The sequence below is a fragment of the Narcine bancroftii genome, chromosome 2, assembly GCF_036971445.1.
Source record: "Narcine bancroftii isolate sNarBan1 chromosome 2, sNarBan1.hap1, whole genome shotgun sequence".
Classification (NCBI taxonomy): domain Eukaryota; kingdom Metazoa; phylum Chordata; class Chondrichthyes; order Torpediniformes; family Narcinidae; genus Narcine; species Narcine bancroftii.
Genome location: NC_091470.1, coordinates 236,148,502 through 236,172,665, shown reverse-complemented (window position 1 = coordinate 236,172,665; position 24,164 = coordinate 236,148,502). Strand labels below are relative to the sequence as shown.

The 24,164-nt window shown below is 36.6% G+C and overlaps 1 long non-coding RNA gene across 1 annotated transcript in view; it reads right to left on the bottom strand.

The window, feature by feature from the left end:
• Positions 1-24,164, bottom strand: part of LOC138752635 (uncharacterized) — a 68,383-nt gene that overhangs the window by 44,071 nt on the left and 148 nt on the right. The gene's annotated exons all lie outside the window — the stretch shown is intronic.

Sequence of the window (24,164 nt, the reverse complement as noted above, 5' to 3'; positions counted from 1 at the left end):
AATCTAAGTGTAAAAAGCCTAATCACATATTTATGTTGGTCATATTTATGTCCAGGACTGGAAACTCTCCATCCATTGATACAAATAGAGGCATCAACTCCAGTCTGCTTCCTGAAGTTGATGACAAGCTCCTTCATTGTACTGACATTGATGGAGAGGCTGTTTTCCTGACACAATTCGACTAAGCTCTAAAGCTCCTCCCTGTACTCTGCCTTGTCATTGTTTGAGATGTACCCACTAGGATTGCTGCTCTCACTGTCTTAATCCTCTCAGCCCAAGGTCATTGCCACTTTTGCCAGAACATTTGTAAACACGCCACAAGCACTAGTGTAAAGTAGCTGGAAGATTTATAATGCACTGGATCTGGATTACATCACTTAACAGGTTGCACTTTTTGAGATACAATGGGTGAAGTGCGAACTTGCATGAAGGCTTCTGGAAGCCGTCACTACTGTAATCAACCACAGAAACAGTCATTTCTTTAATATGGAGCAGGACAGTGTTTGAGCTCTTTGAGCTGCTGCCTCATACCTCGAGCAACCTTGGTTCAATCTTGACCTTGTGTGTTGTGCATGTGGTGGTAACACATGTCCAAGTGGCCAAGTGGGATTCCTCTGGTACACTGGTTTCCTGTCCCATCCCAAAGATGTAAATTGTGCTGATTTGTAGATGCAGGGGATCAAAATGTGACAAGAACAACACGAGTTAAGGTAAGCCAAGCCAAGTTTAAATCAGCAAATAGAGCCACACTGTATCTTTCTGTGACACAATGTGTGCAAGGTTGTTCCACCTAACTTGGCTTTACAGCAGTTCCCCATGATAGTTATCCTTCCATTTCCCCCCTCCTAATCCCAACCCCCTACCTAGGCAGTTTGGAAGCCAACCAAATGACAACAACTTAGATAGGTTCCTGTCTATGCCTTGGTACCAAAGGCAAGAAGTGGTGCACTTGGGTGAATTTCTAAAATCATTATTCTTGAGGAATGGTCAATAATCAGTGCACTTGCATGAAATTTAGATCAGCCAGAGCCAGTTTTCTATTCTTGGGGCAGCATGAATTTCCCTCGGTTATCCACCTCCCTTCTACTTCCCAGACCCATGTTCCTTGCTAGGCTAATTGGTCATTGTAAATTACCCTAACAATAGGAGTTTGGCAGGCAAGTGGGAGGATATTTAATGATATCTGAGAGAGAAAGTTACAGGAAAATAAGTGCAGGAATGGCAGTGGTATAATTATTCTGAGATACAATGTTGACTCAAAGGACAAAATGATGCATTTTATGTAGTAAGAAATAATGAGAAATATTACAATAATTGAACAACATTGATCTGGTGAGTGGTGTGCATCAACTTGAACACGCAGGGACCATTATGCATCACATTCCCTCGTTCCACTTTAGCACCCACTGCTTCCACGCATACCTTATGATTCTCATTAAAATTGGCCCTTTTTAGGAAATATTTTATAATGCATCTGATATCTCCCACATGACTCTGCTTCATCATGAGCTGATATTCCTTTGAAACATTTTTTTTTTAAATTCACCAGATTTAATTGCCACTGTTTGTTTCTGAGTTGTTACTCTAGATGTTTAATGTAGTCCAACCAGAATGTAACGATGTTGTGTGGAGGTGGTACAGCTGCAGTATTGGAGCAGTCCAATACGAATCGAGTGCACAACAGACCTCGGCTTTCCATATCCCAGGTTACAATCGTCAGACAACTGTTGACATGGAACACCATAAACCACAAATAAACATAATTAATTGTGAACTTTACATGTGATTTAAGTTTGAAACTTTGTTCTGAGTCAGCTGAGAAAGTAGAATGATTGTGGGGAATCCAGGTTGTTGTTGGGTATGTATATTTTTAGGAAGAAATCCATTTCAGCAAATAAAACAATGCAGAATAAATCTCTGATAACCTCTGATATCTTGATGAAGGGCTCAAGCCCAAAACATTGGTTCTGTATCTTTATCTTTGCTGTATAAATTACACTGTTTGACCTGCTGAGTTACTCCAGCTTTGCATTTTTACTTTAATTACTATATCTGCAGACGTTTGTGGTTTACTTCTGATCTCCTCCATCTGATTAGTTAGAAAACTCATTGGTTTGTCAAATAGATCACCTGGTAATTTTTCTAGTGTTAAAAATGTTTCAAAGGAACGCCAGCTCATGATGAAGCAGAGTCATGTGGGAGATATCAGATGCATTATAAAATATTTCCTAAAAAGGGCCAATTTTAATGAGAATCATAAGGTATGCATGGAAGCAGTGGGTGCTAAAGTGGAACGAGGGAATGTGATGCATAATGGTCCCTGTGTGTTCAAGTTGATGCACATCATTCACCAGATCAATGTTGTTCAATTATTGTAATATTTCTCCTTATTTCTTACTACATAAAATGTGTCATTTTGTCCTTTGAGTCCATATTGTATCTCAGAATAATTTAAACTCATCAGGGCACCATTTCCACATTCGCATGCTCTTAAAAAGCATATTAGAGCCCTGTTTCTTGCACTCCTGATTAGATTCACCTGTGTCCTGTACCCACACTCCATTCTATTGTTCCTGAAACTGACCATGCCACATCTGGAGTACTGTGGACAGTCTTACTCCCCTAAGTTAAAAGGTAGTTCAAAGGAGATTCACCAGGTTACAACAAGAAGACTGTCCTGTCAAAAAGGCTGAGATAGTTTCAGTCCATTTGCCTTGTTCTAAAAGAATAAGAAGTAATCTTAGAGCATGATGATCTCTGGGATTTTCATTCCCAAAGTGGGGAGATAAGTTATATGAGAATGTATATTTGGATGCAATTAAAAAGGAGATAGATACATATTTGAATGATCAATTGAAGATGATAGGGAATAAGTACAGGAGTTGTGATAATTAGTGATGACCATATTGAATCGTGGACAGGCTTGAGGGGTCTGGTCCCTTAGTCCTGTGAGAGATGGGAAAATTGATCTAAAATTATGAACATGGAAGAAACTAAAGTTCATCAGTAAAATGGCTGTAACCAGTTCAAACAGGATAAGCTTGGGGCTTAGGATGCAGGAAAGCAGAGTCAGCACGATTAACATAAGAATCTTCTAGTCTTTGTGACAAGACCATAGGACTAAGATAAGGAATGGTAAGGTACAATAGAATGTAGGAAGTTGAGGTAGTCTGGATCAGATAAGGGTCTCCTAGCCCTGGACAGAAGTACCAAGTCATACATTTCTAATTAGCTAACCATACACAGATTTATACATATGAAATTAGCCAACCCTAGATAGAATGAGTCAACTCTGCATAACAAGAGACTGTAGCCCAGAGAATCAGGAAGGTGTGAATAAGGACAATGACATGATGGGGCACCCACAGGATACCCCCTGGTCCTCCAAGTGTACTGAAACTGCACGTAGGCAGGAAGGATTGCCTATGCCAAACCCATCCAGGGGGCAGAAGAATGTAAGGGGGAGGGCACTCTGATACTGAAATTGACTGTATAAAAGTTGGGTGAGCCCCAGTGTATGTGTGTATTCCCAGGGTAAGGGGAAGCACCCAACTTTGCATTGTTAATGTTCAATCACATCAAATTAAAATCTTTTCCATTAATTCCACCTTTCCTCCATCATTTGATGTACTCTTTTGAGAAAAATTTTCATTAATATCATTCCATTTAAGCTGTAGCCTTTGGCATACTATGTTATGTGTACAATAAAAACTATTTAGCTGATCACAGTTTTTGGGCATTTGTCACTCAGCTTTCTTGACACACAAAAATGTGACATGCAATTTAATCTTCTCAGCTACACGACTGATAAAATGTGGTTTCTGAGCAAGAATTGCATTAATTCCCCTATTCTTCATCATTAATTTTAGTGGCTGATCTGTTGGTTCAAACACAAACCAAGACTAATCTGAAAAGTTAAACCCTTTTAGGCACCATTGCATTAAAAATGATGCTGCCTTAGATAAATAATTAACAGGCCAAACCTCAACTCTTGTTATTTATAGATAATTAGGAAGCATTTCCTGATTGGAATAAGCAATGCTAGTTCCCTGCTCATGAGAAGTAAGATTGCAGCAAACATCTTGAATACAGACAATGCTATTGAGAACAAAATATAATATATTTAAACACCATGGTTTGTTCAAAACTGACAAGAGAAACAAGTTGGCAAATGGGGCTTCGGAAAATATAATCACAGGGTAGTAGAGACAGTGAAATCAGAAAATTAATACCTGAGAGTATTCAATATTAGACAAAGTGAAAATAAAGTGGCCAAAAAGTATTTCAGTAAGGTATCCAATGTTGTCATTAAGAAGAAGAATTTTGCAAAAGAACACAAGACAAAAACAGAAGGTTATAGTCTGGTGGGTCATACTTTAGTGTCTGTAAATCATTCATGTTAACTTCTTAATAAAGTCCAAAACAACAATCATTGAGGCCTAACAAATTATATCACAATACCTAAGGAAGAAATGAGCGTAGAATGGGAAATGACATTAATAGGTTTCATATGAAGACCAGCGAAAGTGCTACAGGATGAATGTCACTAAGTGATTGCCCACTAACTCCCTTCAAGAAGATCATAGGAAAGCACTGATCATTTAAAGGAAATTTGCCTCGATCTCCTGGTTAACAGGTCAAACGTTTAGGTAAAACCTCAGAGCTGTAATTACAGCTTCCTCTTACGGACCATAGAACAACATACCACTCCCCTTGCAGTAAATAAACAGCTCAAACTTCTTTGGCTCTCTTTGGTACAGTATTAGGGATTTGTAAATTCATAAGGATATGGATAAAGTGAATGGTCACATTTTTTTTTTCCTTTCCTCCATCATAAACTGTTCTAGAACTGGAGAGCATGGATTTCAAGGGAAAAGTGGATATTTAAATAGGGTATGAGGGGAAACCTTTTCATCCACAGGGAAATCCATATCTGGAACGAGCTGCCAGAGGAAACAAATGAAGCAAGTATGATTTTGACATTCAAAAAAACATTTGAACAGATGTATTAATAATTGTTCTGCTTAGGCCAAACACTTTTTTAAATTCTTAATGCAATGTTATGACACAGATATTTTGTCAATATAATTGCCTTCTCAATGAAACAAATCAATATGCCATTGTCTATCAAATCTCCTGAGATTTGTGGGTGCATGCAGATTCAGGATGTTTCTACTCTCTGTTCATGAGGTCACCATTTCTTCTCGCAACATGTCCTCAAAACTTGCTCTCTCAGATTGTCCCATTAATTAAATGCAGGCAGCAATCTGGATCTGACAGATAAGAGCAGGGGCTTCCTATGAGTTATCAGGTAGATCTGTGTAGTGTGGAAGGAGGAGCCTTCCACCAGTTAGGAACGTAGCCAGAGAAGAGGTATATTGGAAAAGCACTGACAAACCTATCTAAACAGAGGTCAAGAGGGCATGGTGTGATGGCATAGGAATCATGTAGAAGGATATGGCTCCAGTGCAGACAAATGGGAAAAGTCCAGCATGAGAACTTGTTTGGATGAATGTGTTAATGGGGATTTGCATTCCCAGTAAACGACCCTTATTGTGATTTCTTGCATTGCAAAGCCATATCATTTCTACAAGCTGAGCTGAAATAAAAGCAAAATTAATGCACAAATTCTGTGACAATACACTTTTATTTGGTATCTCAGATATTTAGATAGCAATCTGTGAATTCCGTAAATGCAAACTTCCGTCATCCAGCTGTTGTTATGCAGGGTTTGCCATTTGTTACACATTAAATGGGAAGGCAATTATAAAACGAGTACAGTGAAGTTACACTCCTTGTTTGTAGAAAGCTTTTGCTCAGTGCATTATTAATCCTCAAATGCCATATGTAAATAAGCTCTCAGACACAATGAGATTCTTTTTGGAGTTCTACAATTGTTCAGTTGAATTGCTTTTCAACTATGCTTGCGGGGCCAAGCTACCCACTTCTACACCTAATTTGAAAGTGTGGAAGTTTTCTTGTAGTTTTATTTAAACTTACCGTAATAGCTATAGATTGTTTTTTTTTTGCATTGTCAAATGCCTTCAGAGCTCTGGTTCTTGTGAATTTCAAATTCTCTGTTGGAGGCAAAACCCACCGTGGGTCAGTAAAATAGTTATTCTCAGGAACTATAGGTCTCGCTTTATCTCTTCTCCCAGCTTCACATTTAGAAAACACCCAGTTGTCTCACGGCATGCTGACATACCAAATATTGTTTTATCTCTTGTTATGTGTTCCATTACTTGCATCCACTGTACAAAGGGCCATATCTATGGCTGTAACATCACTTTGAAATGATAGAACTGCAAGTACAATATCAAATTAAAGAATGTGTGGATTTATGAGCTGCATCAGCTGTACACTTAAGAGGCTTATGTTTTATAGATAGTAGCAATGGAAGCTTGCTTTAAAATCTATGGAAGAACATATTTGTTCTCAATTATCCAGCTTGAAATAATTGTTCTGCTTAGGCCAAACACTTTTTTAAATTCTTAATGCAATGTTATGACACAGATATTTTGTCAATATAATTGCCTTCTCAATGAAACAAATCAATATGCCATTGTCTATCAAATCTCCTGAGATTTGTGGGTGCATGCAGATTCAGGATGTTTCTACTCTCTGTTCATGAGGTCACCATTTCTTCTCGCAACATGTCCTCAAAACTTGCTCTCTCAGATTGTCCCATTAATTAAATGCAGGCAGCAATCTGGATCTGACAGATAAGAGCAGGGGCTTCCTATGAGTTATCAGGTAGATCTGTGTAGTGTGGAAGGAGGAGCCTTCCACCAGTTAGGAACGTAGCCAGAGAAGAGGTATATTAGAAAAGCACTGACAAACCTATCTAAACAGAGGTCAAGAGGGCATGGTGTGATGGCATAGGAGAGAGACATGGGTAGTCATCTCTCCTGACAGGTTTGTGAAAAACCCATTTTGAAATGCCCTTTTAAAAATATAAATTTTAATAGAATACTATTGGAACAACTTGAAATAACTATGAAAACAACTAGGGCTCAAACAATGAAAAAAAAAATTTAAGCAATCGTTGAGGTTGGAAGAGGTAAAGCCTACCTGGGAACTGGATCCAGGTGACTCAGGTAATATTTCTCCTTATTCCCAGCGACAACAGCTGGCTAATCCAAGGGTAACACCAGTGCCACAGACACCCCAGGCAAGATGACAGCATTGTGGAGCAACGTTCTTCCACAATATTGCACATGCGCAATATTCCTAGTATTTTTCTCCCGGGGGGAGGGGCTGGTGTTTGCTGGTCCAGCGAATCTGATTCGATGGAGGATCAAGACCCAAGGTGGGGGAAGGGGGGAAAGTCAAAAAGTAACAGTGGTTGAGGTAGAACATCTGGGAGCAGGAGCAACGGAAAAGTTTGAAAAGCCAAGTTCAGAAGAAGAATTTCAATTTAGTGAACAGGAAGAAATGCAAGAAAAATCTGTTGCAGCTCAGGGTTGGCATTTACCGGAATGTAAAGACTATTCTGAGCAACAATTTCAGGCAATGTCTCAACAGATTTCTTTGGCTTTTACATCAGTTAATAATCAGCTTTGAAATGTGATGGAGAACGTTGCAACTGTTAAAGATGATGTTGCAAAATATGCAAAGATTGTGGATAAAGTACAAGAGAAGGTTAAAAAGATAGAAGATAAGCTGGAGGATTGTGTCTGTGATATTGATCAGTGCCGACAGAAGTTGAATACTTTTGATGATTCTTTTACTGGGTGGAGGATAGAGAAAAATGATTTGTTTAAGAAAATTGATTCATTGGAGAATCAGAGCTGGAGGAATAATGTGATGATGACTTTGAAGGCTCTGAAGCAGTAAAATTCCTTGGATACCTGATACCTTAGGTTTGGATTTGTTTCCGAATGGATTGGAATTGGATACGGCCCATAGAGCACTCAGAAGGAAACCACTGCCAGGTCAACCACCTCGATCTGTTTTGGTCAGGTGCTTATGATATCAGGATAGAGAACTGATTTTAAGATTGGCAGTTCAAAATGCACGGCAACATGGAGAGGCCTGTTGATGGTTCAAAATAGGACAGTCTTTTTCATGCGGATTTCAGTCAAAATATTATTAAAAGATGTAAAGAATTCAACTCAGCAAGGGTTACAAATTTGCTTTTAGATTTCCTGCTGCTTTAAAGGGGAATATGAATCTCAGTTTTTGAAGATGATGGTGAGGCATTGAGTTTTGCTAATTCTTTTCCTGATCTTAATAAAAGGTTGGACTTCATCCTCTCAATTGCAAAAAGCTGAATGGAGTTCTTAAGAAAAATGGTAATGGTGTCCAGAAGGAGAAAAAGAAGAAAATGCAGGAAGATCGATTGGAGGAGATGGAAAAAAAAGGAATCTAGTGATTCTGAAGAGATCTTGATTGATGATGAGCAAGTGAATAGAGACTTGGAAGAAGCTTATCATCCCTGAAAATTTTGTTAATAAATTCTTATTATTTCTGTTCAGGAGAAATGTAAAATCTCATTGTAGCTCAACTGACACCATCACTCACTTAGTAGCTTAGGCCACTCCCCATGTTGTAGAGGGGAGTAGTACATTTAGTATTTAAGGGAGGAAGGGGGAGAGGGTTTTTCTATATATATTCTTTTGGGTATGTTTTTTTTTCTCCTTTATTGTTTTGAGGAGATTTGGATTAATTTTATAACTTCCATGTGGATGGAGACCCTGCTGCACAGACTGGGATATTTTTGAAATTAGATTGCTAATTAAAAATTTGTTACATTTAATGTGAATGGGTTCAATAACCCAATTGAATGTAAGAGAGTGTTAACTTATATCAAGAAATTAATAGTTGATATTGTATTTTTGCAAGAAATTAATCGAACTGAAATTGAACATCAAAAGTTAAAAGCAAAACTGGGGGGATCAAGTTTTTTATTCTTTTAATTCTATAGCTAGAGGGGTGACAATTTTGGTTTATAAAAATTTGTCATTTATTTTGGAATCATTATATGAGTCAATAGGGAGAGTTGTGTGAGTAAATTGTAAAATTTATTCCAAATCTTGGACTTTGGCAAATATTTATGCACCAAATGTGGATGACGAGATGTTTATTCAGGATTTTTTTTATCATGTATGATACAGGTAATTTTAATTGTTATTTAGATCCTTTTGTAGATAAATTGGTAAGGTGATGCCAAGAACAAAGATAGCTAAAAAAAAATGTTATTATTTTTTTAAACTTTATTTAATATTTTCCAAATAAAAACTTTTACAAAATCCATAATATAAAAATTAAACTACAACTATCCCCTCCCCCTCAACAGACCCCACAAGGGAAGCAAGAAAGAAAATATTTATCACAGTTAAAGATATTACTAAATTCATGAATTTCAAATAAGGCGACCACATCCTAACAAAAAAATCATAATTATCATGCAAATTATATGTTATTTTTTCCATATAAATATAGGACCTCAACTCATTATGCCAACGATTCACATTTATCCTAACTTCGTCTTTCCAAGAAGTCGCAACACATTTATGCACTCTTCTTCTTTGGCTTGGCTTCGCGGACGAAGATTTATGGAGGGGGTAAAAAGTCCACGTCAGCTGCAGGCTCGTTTGTGGCTGACAAGTCCGATGCGGGACAGGCAGACACGATTGCAGCGGTTGCAAGGGAAAATTGGTTGGTTGGGGTTGGGTGTTGGGTTTTTCCTCCTTTGCCTTTTGTCAGTGAGGTGGGCTCTGCGGTCTTCTTCAAAGGAGGTTGCTGCCCGCCAAACTGTGAGGCGCCAAGATGCACGGTTTGAGGCGTTATCAGCCCACTGGCGGTGGTCAATGTGGCAGGCACCAAGAGATTTCTTTAGGCAGTCCTTGTACCTTTTCTTTGGTGCACCTCTGTCACGGTGGCCAGTGGAGAGCTCGCCATATAACACGATCTTGGGAAGGCGATGGTCCTCCATTCTGGAGACGTGACCCATCCAGCGCAGCTGGATCTTCAGCAGCGTGGACTCGATGCTGTCGACCTCTGCCATCTCGAGTACTTCGACGTTAGGGGTGTAAGCGCTCCAATGGATGTTGAGGATGGAGCGGAGACAACGCTGGTGGAAGCGTTCTAGGAGCCGTAGGTGATGCCGGTAGAGGACCCATGATTCGGAGCCGAACAGGAGTGTGGGTATGACAACGGCTCTGTATACGCTTATCTTTGTGAGGTTTTTCAGTTGGTTGTTTTTCCAGACTCTTTTGTGTAGTCTTCCAAAGGCGCTACCTATTATGCACTACCGCCAATGCTAAACACAGAAATGCTGTCTGAAACTTATCTAACCCCAAGTCCATAAATGGAAAGATATAGCCCAACAAAAATTTTTTTTGGATCTAATAGGAATTGAATTTTAAACAAAATTTGAAGATAGTCCCTGATTTTATACCAAAAATTATTGAACTTTATCACAAAACCAAACCGAATGTAAAAAAAGTTCCAACACATGATCCACATCTAAAACACAACTCTGAATTACTAAATCCATATTTTCTCAATTTTTCAGGTGTTAAATATAACTGATGCAAAAAAATTATAATTGATCATACTGTATCTTACATTAAACAATTTATTCACAACTTCAAAACACATAATCTCCAAGTCAGCCTGATCGATATCACAAGTTAAATCATTTTCCCATTTAATCTTGGATTTATCTAAATTTATTTTATCCATAGTATCTTGTAAAAATGAATACATCTCTGAAATAAAACCCTTATCCAAAAAATGAGAAATCATAAACTCAAATTTCGTAAACTTGGGTATTTTCATTTTTCTTCCGAATTTTTCCTTCACTAATGCTCTAATTTGATAATAAAAAAAAGAATTCCCAGAAATTCCAAATTTCTTTCTAAGTTGGTTAAATGATAAAAATTTACACTCTTCAAAACAATCCTGCAATAACTTTATTCCTTTAATCTGCCAGTTTCTTAAAAATCCATTATTCCATATAAAAGGAATTAATTTATTTTGATATATTGGAGCCTAAACCAATATTTTACCTTTGAACCTATTAATAAATTCCTTTTAGTCCAAATCCCTAATAAGTGTTTCAAAACTGGTACATTATATCTTTGTAATAAAACAGAATTCCATTTAAATACAAATAGATGTGGATAAGGTTCCAGTATACCAGCCAATTCTACCTTGGCCCAACTAGGGGGCCATGAAACATCTAACATACGATTAATAAATCTTAATTGAGCTGCCTCATAATAATTGTGAAGGGTTTTTTTATTTTCCGTGAATAGAAGGAATAGAAAGAGGGGTTTTTATTCTGTTTATATTTTATTTTGTTAATAATGTCTAATTTGAACTTTGCAACGTTTAATGTGCAGGGTTTAAATAACCTGATTAAACAAAAACGTGTGTTAGCCTATATTAAAAAAGATAAAAGTTGATATTGCTTTTATGCAGGAAACTCATTTAATTGAAAGAGAACATTTGAAATTGAAGGGGGACTGGGTCGGTTGTGTATTTTCATCTTCTTTCAATTTGAAAGCATGAGGAGTGGCGATTCTGATCCATAAGAAAATACCATTCAAATTTGAATCTTTGGTGGAATCAGCTGGCTAAATTTTAATGATTAATTGTAAACTCTTTGCTGAGTCATGGTCCTTGTTGAATGTGTCAATGAGGAACAATTTATGTCTGAAGCTTTTTTAACTTTAAGCCAAGCTAAAGAAAATATTTTGATTGGGGAGATTTTAATTGTGTATTAGACCCATTATTAGATAAATCTCCAAAGATTGTGAAAAAATCAAAAGCAGTGGTTCAATTGGTTTCTTTGATGAAAGACTTAAATTGGATAAATGTTTGGAGAAAGTTAAACCCGACTGAGAAAGATTTTTCAGTTTTATTCCTTGCGCCATGATTCATTTTCAAGGATTGACTTTTTTTTGGTATCAGCACAGTTGCAATCAGGTTTTATTCAAGCTGAATATAAGAGTAGAACAATTTCTGATCATTTATAGCTATTCATTTCTTGTGTTGGACCGGAAGTTATCCAATCAACTTTTCATTGGTGCTTTAAAGAAATGTTATTGAAAAAACTGGAATTTGTAAAATTTATTAAGGATCAAATTGTTTCTTTCTTAGATTTGAATAGGAATACAGTTCAGAGTAATTTTACTGTATGGGATGCTTTGAAGGCATTTTTTGTGGTCAAATTATTAGTTATGCATCAAAGGAAAAGAAGACATTTTTGGCAGAGACTCGGTCATTGGAAAAACAGATAGCTGATTTGGAAAAAGAATTTCAGAGGAATTGTATGGAGGATAATAAGGCAGTTTTGACAAAATTGAGGTTACGATATAATACATTACAAACACACCAATTTGAATGTTTGATTTAAAGATCTGAACAGCATTATTATGAGTTAGGGGACAGAGCCCATAAAGTTTTGGCCTGGCAATTGAAAACAGAACAAGCATCCAGAACTATTAATGGTGTGAGGAAAGATAATTCAGTTACTTTTAAACCTCAGGAAATCAATGACCGATTTTAATCATTTTATCAGAAATTATATGCTTCTGAGGGAGTTCAAGAAGATGGTTCTATTGAATCTTCTTTGTCAGAATTAAATTTGCCAATATTAAGGGAAGATGAAGTGAGGAAATTAGATTCTCCTTTTACAGATTTAGAAATAAAGGAGGTTATTCAACAAATGCGTAATGGGAAATCTCCATGAGATGATGGGTTCACTTTTGAATTTTATAAAGCTTTTTATGATGAACTGTTCTCTTTATTTATGGATGTTCTTCATCATGTAACCTAAGAACAAGCCTTACCAGATTCGTGTTTAAGTGCATTAATAACAGTTATACCAAATAAAGATAGAGACCCTTTGAATGTAGCTTCATATCGGCCAATTTCTTTATTGAATGTGGATTATAAAATAATAGTGAAATTAATGGCCAATAGACTTGCTAAGTATGTATCACAATTGGTACATGCTGATCAGGCTGGTTTTATTAAAAATATGTATGCTCCTGATAATATTCTTAGAGTGATTTCACTGATCAATGCTTCATGACAGCAACCTGACCTACCAATAATAGTTCCATTAGATGCTGAGAAAGCTTTTGATAGGGTCGAATTGAATTTTTTATTTAAAGTGTTAGAGAAATATAAGTTTGGACCCTTTTTTATTGGTTGGGTGAAGGCATTATATAATAATCCTATAGCTAGGGTGGCGACAAATGGTCAAACCTCTTCTTTCTTTAAATTATCGTGTTCAACTCATTAAGGTTCTCTGTCACCAGCTCTATTTGCATTGGTCATTGAACCATTAGCTCATGCTATTAGACAGAATGAGAATATTAGAGGTATAAAGTTAGCAGATGAGGAATATGATTAATTTATTTGCGGATGATGTTTTGATATATTTAATTAATCCAGAATGATCTTTAATTTGCTTGCAAGAATATTTAGAACAATATGGTAAATTATCAGGATATAAAGTGAATTGGGATAAAAGTGAAATATTACCAATTTCTGAAAGAAGTTATGACCAGTGTAGACAAATTACTAAACTTCATTGGACTGATAAAATGAAGTATTTAGGTTTAAAGATTGATGTAAATATTCAATCACTGTATAATTTAAATTACATATCATTAATGAGAAAGATCAAAGCTGATTTGATTAAATGGAAGGATTTACCTTTGTCATTAATAGGTCGAGTAAACTGTATTAAGATGAATATCTTTCCATGAATCCAATATCTTTTTCAATCGATTCCTTGTTTTCTTTTGAAATATTTTTTTTCAAAACTTAAATAAAATAGTCGAAGAATTTCTATGCAAGGGAAAACTAGCAAGAGTAATGATGCATAAATCGTCTTGGAAGTATGCTTTAGGAGGTTTCCAATTACCCCATTTTCAAAATTATTAAAAATTGTTATTCTTGATGAAGGAACTTAATTGGATTGAAATATGGAGGAAATTAAACCTAAAAGAGAGGGACTACTCTTTTTATTCAGCTCAGTACGATACTTCTAAAATTGATTTTTTTAAATTATCGGCTCATTTATTGGATAATGCAGTACTGACTGAATGTAAGTGTAGAATTTTGTTGGATCATTCACTTGGTTTACTAATGTATGCAATAACAGGAAAAATGGTCCCCACACATCATTGAGGTTTAATTCTTTATTATTAAAAATGAAGAATTTTGTAAATATGTTAATGAAAAAATAGAACAGTTTTTAGATATAAATAGAAAATCTGTGAACGGTAAATTTGTATTATGGGATATTTTAAAAGCATATTTAAGAGGTCATATTATTAGTTTTACAGCCAAACTTAAAAAGCAATATTTAGCTGAAGTAGATATGTTAGAGAAATATATAAATGTTTTGGGAAAAAAGAGTTACAGAGGAATCCATTTGATAAAGAGAAAAAAGTACAATTAGATTCAAAGAAATTTAAATATAATACATTACAAATTTATAGAGTTGAACATTTATTTCAAAGATTGAAACAAAAATATGAATTTAGAGAAAAGCCACATAAAGTTTTGGCATGGGAATTGAAATCTGAGCAAATATCTAGAACAATAAAGGCAGTTAGAAAAAAAAAAGTAAATTTCTTATAAACCCCAGGATATTAATGAACAGTTTGAGGAATTTTATAAAAGAAGTACATACTTCAGAAGTGCAGCAAGATTAAAGTAAATTAGATGGATTTTTAAATAAATTACTATTACCTATTTTGAATGATTGGATTAAGGAACAATTGGAGAAGCCAATAGGTTTTAAAGAAACTATGTGAGTTCTTAATTCAAAGCCAAATGGTAAATCTCCAGGAGAGGATGGTTTTACTGTGGAATTTCATAATAAATTGCAAAAAATTATTACATCCGTTGTTTGATGAAGTTTTGCAGCAGGCTAGAGATACACAATTTTTACCAGAACATTTTATACAAGCTATTATAAGAGTTTTTTTCTTAAAAAAGTAAAGAACCCTTTGAAGCCTGGGTCTTATAGACCAATTTCATTATTTTGACTAAGACTATAGCTAAAAGTTAAGCACAATTTTTACCTAAGTTGATTCATATTGATCAAATGGGTTTTATTAAGGGTAGATTTAATGCTGATAATGTAACTAAATTAATTTGTTTAATTAATATTTCATGGGAGAAATCCAACTTACCTATGGTCTTATCATTAGATGCCAAAAAGGCATTTGATAGGGTGGAATGGTGTTTCTATTTAAAATTTTGGAAAAAATTCAGTTTGGACCAATGTTTATAAGTTGGGTTAAGGTAGTATATGAACAACAAAAAGATAGAGTTATGATAAATGGGTTTCTATCTGAATCTTTTAATTTAGAGAAATCTACTAGACAGGGTGATCCTCTGCCATCAGCATTATTTGCATTCGTGATTGAACATCTAGCACAATTAATATGGCAGGAAAGAGATATAAAAGATTTTAAAACAGGATTGGATTAATTTTAAGATTAGTTTATTTGTGGATGATATTTTGATTTATTTAACGTTAAAAGTTTTACAGGAAAAGTTAATACAATATGGAGAATTATCAGGGTATAAAGTAAATTGGAATAGAAGTGAAGTTATGCCATTGTCTGAAGCCAATTATTCTGTTTGTAAAGGACTAGCGTTTTAAATGGACTGAACAAATTAAATATTTAGGTTTTAAAATTGATAGATATATAGATCATTTATATGCTTTCAATTATTTGCCATTATTTTCTGTAATTAAAGAGGATTTAATTAAATTAAAAGACTTGCCAATAACTTTAGTTGGTAGAGTGAATTGTATAAAAATGAATGTATTTCCTAGATTCCAGTATTTTTTTTTCAATCTATTCCTTGTAATATACCTAAAAAAAAATTAAAGACTTGAAATAGTAATTAGGAATTTTTCATGCAAGTGTATCTATTCATAGGTTAACATGGAAATATGCATTGAGGGATTACAATTTCCAATTTTAAAAATTACTATAAGGCCTCTCAGCTAAAATATATTAATAGAATGTTTGATTTTGATAGATTGTTAACTTGGGCAGATACAGAATTAAATAGAATCAGTGAGGATAGAAGGGATCAATTTGTTTATTAATGGAATGTTAAATATATATATAACTATTTACGGAGTGGAAACAGGTCATGGCGGCCATTCAAGTCCGCACCAGTTCACTAGAACAACTCCACTAGCTCACATGTCCCACACACCACCAATAACCTTCAATCCCCTCACCTCCATGTACACATCCAACCTTCTCTTAAATGACAGAAGGGACCCTGACACAACTATCTCATTTGGAAGTTCATCCCATTCTGCCACCACTCGCTGAGTGAAAAAAGCCACTGCTAATATTACTCCTAAAGTGTTGCCCCCTTACCCTTAACTCATGGCCTTTTGTTCCAACCTCCCCTGCCCTCAGGGGAAAGAGTCTGTTTATGTCTTGTCTATCTAGTCCTTTCATAATTTTAAATAACTCTATCAAGTCCCCTCTCAGTCATCTACATTCCAATTAATAAAGTCCCAGTCTCCTTAATCTCTCCCTGCAATCCAGATGCTGTAAGCCAGGCAAAATCCTTGTAAACCTTCTCTGCACCCTCTCCACTTATCTATATCCTTTCTATAATTTGGAAACCAGAACTGAGCACAGTACTCCAAATCTGGCCTCACCAATGCCTTAAACAGCTGCAGCACCACCTCCCAGCTCCTAAACTCTATACTATGATTTATGAAGGACAGTATACTTTTTGCCTTCTTAACCACCCTATCTACATGGGAATCCACCTTCAGTGAACTCTGTTCCATAACCCCCAGGTCCTGTTTCTCCTCTGCATGTCTCAATGCCCTCTCCTTAACTGTATATGTCTAATTCTGGTAATTTCTACTGAAATGCAACACCTCAACTTGTCAACATTGAATTCCATCTGCCATCTTTCACCCCACTCTTCTAAACTCTTCTTTAATCCAAGAAAATCTACCTCACCATCCACCACTCCCCCTATTTTCGTATCATCCATATATTTGCTTACCCAGTTAATCACGCCCTCCTCTAAATCATTAATATAAATGATAAACAACAAGGGACCCAACATTGATCTCTGAGGCACCCTGCTTGTCACAGGCTTCCAACCTGACATACAGTTGTCCACCATGAGTCTCTGCTGTCTATCTCCCAGACACCTCTGAACCCACATCACAATCTCTCTACTAATTCCTAGTGACTGAACCTTCCTTATTAACCTTCCATGCAGGACCTTATCAAAAGCCTTACTAAAATCCAAATATATCACATCCACCACTCTACCATCATCCACCTTTTTTTTGTCACTTCCTCAAAAAACTCAACAAAGTTCATCAAACTTACAAACCCATGTTGGGTGCCCCTAATCAATCCCTGCGTATCCAGATGTGCATGTATACTATCTCGAAGAATACCCTCCATAACCTTCCCCACCACTGAAGTTCTTATAAGTTACCAATTTTATCTTATTTGATATATATTTGGGATGGGATAAATAATGAAATTAGGAATCAAGGTAAAATATCTAGATATACTCCTTTGTATCAAAATAAACTTTTTCCTTTTATGGTTAATAATTCCCTTCTTAAGATTTGGGATCAGAAAGGGATTAAAATATTAAATAATTGCCATGAATTAGGCTGATTTCTTTCATTTAAAAGAATGAAAGAAAAATATCAAGTACCAATTCAGACTTTTTTTATTATCAAATTAAGTTATTGATGTATGATTCTTTGGGAAGGATTTGTTTCTTCCAAAAGAGTTGAAATTTGAAATGATGGTTCATGATGGAGGGAAGAAAGGATTTATATCTGAAATGTATAAATTATTGCAACAGAAAATGTCTAAAATTGATTTGCATAAATCAAGATTAAAATGGGAGAAAGATTTGGGAGTTGATTTGGATAGAGATCATTGGAAAATTAATTGTATTGATAATGTGACAAAAGTTATAAATGTCCAGTATAGATTTGTAAATTATAACTTTATACATCAATTATATTTAACTCCAGAGCATTTAAAAATATATAATTTGATTCTTTCTGATTCGTGTTTTTGTTGTAATGGTCAGAAAGGTACGCTTTTACATTCAGTATGGTCTTGTGTTAAGGTTAAACCTTTTTGGTCTTGGTTTAAGGATCGTTTACATAATATTTTGAAAATAAAACTTTCTTTAGATTCCAAATTTTTTAAAATTGGGAATACAAGTGGAATTTGTTTGGTATATAAATTGGATACATTTCAAATAGCGTTTCTGAAACTGGCATTAGCAGTGATAAGGAAATGTATAGCAAGTTCATGGAAAGATGAGATAGAACTTAGTTACGGAGATGGCATTCAGAATTAAGGTCCTGTATTCCGTTGGAAAAGATAACATACAATTTGTGGGATATATATTATATTTTAAGAAGATTTGAAGCCCATATTTGGATTGCTTTAATTGGAAATTTGAAGATTTTTATCAGGATGTAGTTGGGATCTCTTATTCCACATGCATTAATTCTTGTTTTGTTTTTCTCATCTTTTTTTCCCCCTTTTCCTTTTCATTTTTACATGGGTTAATTGGGGTAGATAGGGTTAGAGATGGCGGGTGTGTTATGGTAGGGGTTAGGGGTAGATAGGTTTCTAGTTATATATAAACCATGTTAAATATAAGGATATATTTGTATTATTATATTATTGGTGTAATCATGGTTGCTTATATTTTAAATAATATATTAAAGAAAACAGTGGTCAAAAGGAACAGTACTGGGTTAATTATCAAGTCATAGAGCAGGGGTGGCCAAACTACGGCTCGTGAGCCACATGCGGCTCTTTGACCTTTAATATGCAGCTTGTGGAAAATTTGAATATTCTAAAAATTTCAACCCCCCCTCACCCGCCGGACTCGTGCTGTCAGTCTCTCGCACGCCCAACTCCCGCTGCCATTCTCTCGCCCGCCTGACTCGCACTGCCGGTCCCCCCCTCTCGCCCGCCCGACCCCCACTGACGGACACCCCAAAATTAACAAATTAACAGTTTAAAACTGCATGCATGAATAAATATTATTGCTTAGAATTGATATAACAATATGTGTACGTAACAATAAAAAAGTACGTGTGAATTTTGTTCATGTCCTGTGGCTCTTAAGCATCTGAGCATTATCATTTGTGGCTCTTACATTAAGCAAGTTGGGCCACCCCTGTCATAGAGAAATGGAGTGCACATGGACCTCCAACACCCACCTCAACTAATCCTTCACTAAAGCATTTTATACCCCCATCACAAAAATCAGAAATGCTGGAGGAACTTCCCCAATCTCGCAGTGTCCATGGGAGGCAAAGATATATTACCGATGCTTTAGGTCCGAGCCCTTCCTCAAGGAAGATGCTGTGAGATCAGCTGAGTTCCTCCAGCATTTCTGTGCTTTGACTACAATCAGTGTCTGCAGAATTTAGCTACACAGGGGGAAATATAATTAACCTGCTCACCTGGAAACCTTTGGATGTAAAGGAAACAGAAGCACTCAGAAGAAATCAAACATTCTGACAGCACTAGTAGTCAAGGTCAGATTTTTAATCTAGCCTTTCTGTAAATACATAAGGGACAATAAAGTACATTGTGTTTTGGGGTTGTCAAAACCTTTCAGAGTGCAGAGAAAAGTCCTGTTGGTTTAGCTGATGCAGGCATTATTTTACACCTGGTGATGTCTTACTAAGTGAGGATCCTCTGTCATTCATTGCAAGCAAACTGAGTTGAGGTTAACCTTAATTGCTGCTGAACAATGAAGGATGATTTCCAAATGGAGATGGAATGCAGTATTTATGTGAGTGAAATAACTGCAGCAGATACCAGAGCTATTGTGTAATTTCAGTGGTGAACGCGTATGAGCTTAGGTGAAAAGTCATTTGCTGTCTCAGGAGATTTCTTGATCCTTCTTGGCCTTTAAATGCCAGCTACTGAGGGAGGGACTCTTTGTCAAAGGCTAAAAAATATGAGCAAAGGCACCTGATGAAACACCTGCTCAAAGCAGCACCTCCCCGGGAATCTTTCATGTAAGTCAGAATTGATCACTTGAGTATATTAACATGACACAACTATGATTACATCTGATTAGTGTGAACAGAATGAAATGCTAAGACTTCATTTGTTGTATATCTTTTGTAGTTTAATTAAGCAAATAGATCAATGGTTTAAATTAAAGTGCATTTCAGAAGGGATTTCTCAGTCTGAAAAAATGTAGATTTCATTTGGTTTGAAAAATTGGCACTTCATTGCATCTCACTGCCCATTTGTCAATCCAATCATTATTTCCTGATGTGCTCTGCTCTCAATGGCATTGACTTCAAATGTGAAGATCTGTCAGTGGTTTGGGTCAGAAGGCCAACAGGTGAATGCTCTCAACCTCTGTTAATGCCTGCAAAATAAAGCTCCTCAGAGGCATGCATTTTGTCTGGTGGTCAGAGTTCTATAATTGAGGTACAGATCTTAATGAAGTACAGGGATGTTGAAGGAAGACACTTAAAAATAGAACAAGGATTATTTTCTTGTTGTGTAACAAACAGTACAAGGGAATCTGAAAATTAGAATATAGAAGATTACAGAACAGTACATGCACTTGCCCCACGATGTTGTGCCAATCTATATAAAGCTATCAACAATCTAAATTTTTCCTAACTCGCACAAAAAACCCTCAATTTTTCTTGCATCCATGTGCCTGTCTAAGAGTTTTTTTTAAATGTCCCTGTTGTGGAAGCCTCCACCATGAACTTGACAATGCATTCCAGCACCCACTACTCTCTGTAAAAAAAAGCATACCCGTCGTCTCCACTAAACTTTCTTCCCCACAACTTATACAGATTTCCTCTGGTATTTTCTACAGTTTCCCCAGGAAGAAAGTGTTGGTTGTCTACCTTATCTATGCCTCTTATAATCTTGTAGATCTCTATTAAGTTACCTTTCGGTCTTCTTTGATGCAAAGATAAAAATCCCTCTTGCCTCATCTCCTTGTTAACTTTGAATCATTAGCCATGATCTCCAATCCAGGCAACATCCTGGTAAATCTCCTCTGCACCTTCTACAAGGAGACTAGTACTGAGCACAATATTCCAAGTGTAGTCTAACCAGAGTTTGATAGAATTGATAGCTCGTGGCTCTTGAACTCCATCCCCCCAACAAATAAATCCCAGCATATGCTAAGCCTTTATAACTACCTTACCAACCATGCCCAGCAACCTTGAGAGATCTATGGATTTGGACCTCAAATTTCTGTCATTAACCATATCATTGACCTTCAAACTCATCCTTCTAAAATGTATCACTTCACACTTATCTGGATTGAACGCCCTCTGCCACTTCTTTGCACAACTGTGCATCCTGTCTATAGTGTGTCATAATATACAATAACCTTTTACACTATCCACAACACCACTATCCTTGGTGACATTTACACATGTACTGACTCATCCTTCCACTCCTTGATCCAGGTAATATAATATCTAAACATCACAAAGAGCAAGGACCCTAGGACAGATCCCTGCAGAACTCCTCACTGCTTTTCCTCGGTCTTCCCTCGAGTGATGAAGGTATCAGGATCTCATTTTCAGGAACTTGCCCTTTGGCCCTGCTCGTCTGTGCCAAACCATTATTCTGCCTAGTCCCACTAATCCAGACCATATCCTTCCATACCACTCCCATCCATCTACCTTTCCAAGTTTTTCTTAAATGTCAAAATTAATCCTGTGTTGACTAATTCAGCTGGCAGCTTGTTTCACATTCCCTCCACTCTGTATGAAGTTCCCCCTAATGTTTGCTTTAAACTTTTCCCCTTTCACCTTTAACCCATGTCCTCTAGTTTTTCTCTCTCTTAATCTCAGTGGGAAATTACTCTATCAACCCATTATTTCTCCCCTGGGAAAAGAGAAAAAGATCCATGGTGAACTCTCTAATGTAGTGGTGAGACAGAAACTGAAAAATGTGGCCGAGACAGGGTGTTACGGGCTGGAATAATCCACCGCTCATTTTGTGGATCAGGACAGCCGGAGAGGGAGAGAGGTCCAGGTCTGAAAATATAATTGAGGTTTGTTTTACAAAATGTCACAATCTGAGAAACTACAGCCTTTTACGAGCCTGACCCTGCGAACACTTAGCTCTTTGAAGAAACCCAGGTATTTCTGGAGTCTCTGAGGACTCTCTGGGAATGGGATTTCACTGTCTCTTGCCTGGTAGTCTTCTGCTTTCCAGTGATGCCAGCACCAAAGCTTCTGATTATGAAGCACTGCCTGTGATATGACCACTGCGGCAACCAGGAAATTAATTATTTAGCAGTAAAATGCTGAAAAAAAAGCATTCTCTGCTCACGTGACTCCTCTGGAGGACTCTGGGTATTGTCTTAGCAGCCAATTTTGTAACTGCCTTGTGACGTAACCAGAAATCTTTCAAGCAAATGAAGAATATATTATATGTGCTTGGCAACATATTGCACATCCAAGCCTTTTTGAAAGTGTTCATTGACAGGTGTTCAGTTGTGTTCTAATTTATGTCAAACTTGGTAGACAAAATCAAAGCCATGAAGTGCATGCTAACAAAGGTTGTGACTGGAAGTGCCCAATCCATCTTTGTAATTGGCAAGATTTCATGCAGAAATGATTGCTAAATGAAACAAAAACAAAAAAATGTTGGAAATGCTCAGCAGGTCAGGCAACAATCTGTGGAAAGTGAAAATGAGTTGACATCTCAAGTTAAAGTACCTTCTGTTTATATCTTTGAATTTAATTTCAGACTTCGAACATGTACATTTTTTTTTCATCTTTGTTTACCACCTGATACTGAAGAAAAATGTGCAATACCATGCAATCCCATTTTTAGACAATGCTGTTTTTTGCAGCTCTATCTCATAATTGCATCTTCCAGCAAAACCTGGCTGGGAGTTCATCTTTAAATCTCCTGCATTAAGTACCTGCGGTGCAAAATATTGTTCATAGATTTTCTTTATGTATTCACTGTTCACCATTTGGGCATCACTGTGACAAGTTACATTGGCTGGCTGCCTGTCTATTAATACAACTGAAATCTAAATTAACCATCACTTAAATTCATTGAATCACTCATGCATCGATTCTGGTTTAGAAATCTGATTTGTCTCAGAATGTTGTTTCTGAGTCCTTTTTTTATGATTTTAATTATTGCCGGCCCTGAAATGATGTAACACAAGGCTGGATATGCTGGGACAAGTTTTTCCTGGATCAGAGGACTCTGAAGGGTGACCTACACTAGTATATGAAACAATGAAGGACATGGATAAGGTGAATTGTCACATTCTTTTTCTCAAGTTGGGGGAGTCTTAAACTGGAAAGCATAGGTTTAAGGTGAGAGGACCAGTCTTTTCACACAGAGGGTAGTTTGTAAATGGGAGTTGCTGTCACAAGAATTCATACAGACTGCTACAATAATGGTGTTTAGAAGACATTTAAGCAAATAATTTGACAGGAAAGGTTTAGCGGAATATCGGCGAAAGGCACAAAAATGGATTTAGCTCAGGTCAACAACTCAGCTGACATAGATATGTTGGGCTGAAGGGCCTGTTTGCATGTTGTATAAATCTATAGCCCCTTTTCCACTGGCACCTTGACGCAGAAATTAACAGGGCATAAACAAGTTAAGTATCCAGTGGAAAAGGAAAACTATCAGCACGGCGGTGTCAAATGACGTCAAATCACCCCGGGGATTAACGGCCTCTACCCCTACTCATATCCCTGGCGTCAGCTGATTCAACCAGCGAGCTGATTCAGTGGAAAACGGGCAACTGTCCATTCCACTCTATTTGAAGGTAGACTCTCCGATCCCCGGGGATGAGTTGTGTTCAGTGGAAAAGCAGTCAGAGTCCCGATGAAAGGTGGCCCAGTGGAAACGGCACAAACGGCTTCCTATCCCAGGACACTGCATGGCCAATTAACTGGGGTGCCAATGGAAAAAGAGCATTTGCACCTACTATAATTATTACAGCACCATTTTTTTTTTGTAATGCCATCTCAAACATAAGAAAGGCCTTGTTGCAATGTGTCATGGCAGAGGTATTTTTTTTTAACCTTGGTCACAAAATAATGCCAAAAATGCAGTTCCCCTCCCAACGTCAGATTCAAACATGGTCTCAAAAGATTCTAA